The 3,166-nt window shown below is 41.3% G+C and overlaps 1 long non-coding RNA gene across 1 annotated transcript in view; it reads left to right on the top strand.

The window, feature by feature from the left end:
• Positions 1 to 2,629, top strand: part of LOC109287265 — a 10,487-nt gene extending 7,858 nt beyond the window's left edge. Inside the window, exon 2 of the long non-coding RNA XR_002094803.1 lies at positions 2,068 to 2,629. This is a non-coding gene — a long non-coding RNA (uncharacterized LOC109287265). The remainder of the gene's footprint in view (positions 1 to 2,067) is intronic.
• The last annotated feature ends 537 nt before the right edge of the window (positions 2,630 to 3,166 follow it).

Below are 3,166 nucleotides of genomic sequence, written 5' to 3'. Positions count from 1 at the left end.
CAGAGCACCACGAGTGCTCATAAAGCCGTGCCAGGGGTCTTGCAATAACCTTGGCCAGTCATTGCATTCTGATTTTCTTATCGGCTGTACACAGAAGCAGATAATTCTGTTGCAATTTGTGACAAAGGCAAGTATAGGTGGGGCCTGAGCAGAAAGAAACTGCTGGGATCCTCTTAGAGATCTCCGTAACCTTTAAATGAGCAATATGGGGCTGTGGTTTGATTTCTTCCTCTCTCCCTACAAAAGAAGCTGATGGCCTTCAGTGCACAGAGAACTACATCAGGCCATATGGTCATCTGGAAACACATTTCTCTGTGCTGGCTTCCAGAACTCTTGCTTCTGACAGCATAACTACATTGAGCCATCCTATTTGGGTTTCTTTCTCCATAATGTCACATCTGCCCTCCAAGGGGCATTCCCAAGCTCTTACCTCGGGGTAAGAAGTACATACAGCCTTAGGCTGTCCTGACTGACACCTGAATATGATGGGTGTGGGGGTTGATATATTTTTTTCATGGTCCTTCTCCAAAAGCAGAGACCCCTGGACCATCATCGAGCTCTTAGCAAACTGGAAGTGATGATGTCATGATGGTGGTGACCCGATGGATTCATGGTGTGCCAGACGGTTAAAAGCTCTGAGCACAGAGTCTCCCCCAAGCACAGATCCAAAAGGAACAGCCTGGCCCAAAATGTTTGTAGTGTTTGCTCTAGTTTAAGACTTTAATCTTGTGTATTCACTTATATTCAAATACAACTGTTGCTAATTTTATTCTTTGTTATTGGAGAAAACCCCCCATATTTAATTATTAGAAACGGAGAATCCATAATATATTCAAAGCTGTGAAAACTTAATCCTGGATAATTTTTACTCGTTGAGAAAGTCATTATGACTGAGCTATTCTTTCAATCAAGAAGACCCATTTAGTTTATTTTTAATATTCCTTTCATTATGTTATGAGTTTCTGAAGGATAATGAAATAATTGCTTGTCTCTTTGATTGATCTTTGTTTTGAAAGGGAACTTTAATAGTGTTATTTCTAGAACAGGCTCACAGTATAATATCATTAAAGAAAAACACAAAATTAAAACATATTAGCATGCATGTTTGAATAATTAGACCTAAGGTCTCAGTCAACGGGATGGATTCTGTAGCCAGAAGTGAACACTAATGTTTGCTGAGGAATTTATATTATTTATTAGGTACATTGTAGCAGTACCCTGTGAACTGGTGCCTTTCCCAAATGTCTCTGAAAGGCAACCCACACTAGCATGGGGAAATGAAATGCAGCTCCTTCTGGCGTGTAGAAACAGTGCCATTAATAATAAGGGAACAAGAAGTCAGTTCAAATCTTCTCCTTGCCTTGGACAGAATCATTCTCTCCACAACCTGAATAATCTTGACCTAAAGAGTCGTGTTCATCTCCCTTGCCTTATGTTGGGGAAACAAGCCTCTTGCCCTAAATTATCACAGGATAGTTGCAAAGGAATGAGCACTTGGTAACATGAGTTGGGTGTTTCAGGCATTTCTTTATTAGCATGTATGACAGACAGACATTTCATCATTCGTGGAACACATTATCTTAGCAAGTATCTTCACGGGTTCTCGGCTTCCTGGATTTACGTCCCATTTGTTTACAAGGCCCCTGTTCACACACTAGTCGAGGCCCTGGACGTAGAGTGGAGGCTGTAGTCTGCAGATTGCGAATCTCAGGTATCCTAGCAGTGTCTCCTGGTGATACTTTTCCTAATTTAAAATAGTTATGGGCAAGATACTCACCTGGCCCATGTTGGCAGAGGACCTGGCCCAATGTTTGCGCTTCGTTTCAGAACAGATACCTGTGCAGGGGAAGACAAGTAAATACATATTTTATAGGCATTTTTAACTACTAACATAAAGGTTTCGGGAAACATGCAGAAACCAGTTGGGTTGACTTAATTAAGGCTTCATATCGACTACCAGATACAGTGTGTGATTTGTTCAATTCCATATATGACATCTCTTTGAGACGGGGCTGTGCCAAGGGACAATTTCACTACGTTTTGTTACTTCACTTGCTTGTTTTGCAGGTTGTCACATGATGAGTTATCCACCACGGTAACCAGTTTGCCAGAAGAGAATTACAGAACTCCAGCAAGAACGGAGACTCACATCTGAATGTAGTGGAAAATAATGGATACCATTATGCTACAGACCACACTACTGCTAATGGATGCTATTTCCTTTGGGACACCGTGTAAATAAATATGGTATCAGAGCACACAGAGATGGTAAAAATTGTCACGTTCAGTACAGGTTACTAAAGTGGTGGGATTTTAGGTACAAATCCATGTAAGATGAATATTGGGTTAACCTTTCTTAAGTTGCTTATCTTTTGATAATTGTAATGGACCATTTCTTGTCTGATATTAACCACAGCTGTTGCATTGGTTGGATGTAAATATATCTTTTATGGATTGTAACTTTTCCAACATTTATTCAGCCAGGAAACAGGCAGAGTCCCTAAGGCAAAGTGTTCATTAGCATGCGAACAGAAACAGTTCCAAGGAGAGTATGTTCAGACATGCAGTGGTAGGTGAGGGCGTTTTGTAAGGCTCCAAGGTGTTAATAGTAAAACTTTCTGGCTACTTACTCAGTGTTTGTTCCAAAATTAGTGTATGCCACTCTCATAATTTAGGCAGTTTAAAAGACTTTTTTATAAAACAGGGAAAAAGTAGGGATCTACACAGATTAGAAGAAAGAAACCAAATTGGTGGAGATGCTCATCTTTTACACACACGGTGTAAACCCTTAAAATACGCTTGTATTTCAGTAGTGATACCTGGACCATGAGGTCCAGTAACGCACAAATATTTAACACATGGTCTCATGACAAGGGTAGGACATCCCAGTGGGGTCCCACAGGATTCGGTCCTTGGACGGGTGTTATTTAATATTCATCAGTGATTTGGATGAGGGTGTGGAGAGCACCCTCTCCAAGTTTGCAGATGATACCAAGTTATGGGGCAAAGTTAACACACCGGAGGGCAGGGAGCAGACACAGGCTGACTTGGACAGGTTGGATCAATGGGCAGAACAAAATAGGGTGCATTTCAACGAAGATAAATGTAAGGTACTCCACTGAGGAAGGAGGAATCCCCAGGACACCTACAGGTTGGGGATGACCTT

The sequence above is a fragment of the Gavialis gangeticus genome, unplaced genomic scaffold, assembly GCF_001723915.1.
Source record: "Gavialis gangeticus isolate Ggan-Ray unplaced genomic scaffold, GavGan_comp1, whole genome shotgun sequence".
In the NCBI taxonomy this organism is placed as follows: Eukaryota; Metazoa; Chordata; order Crocodylia; family Gavialidae; genus Gavialis; species Gavialis gangeticus.
This window is presented reverse-complemented; position numbering and strand designations above follow the sequence as displayed.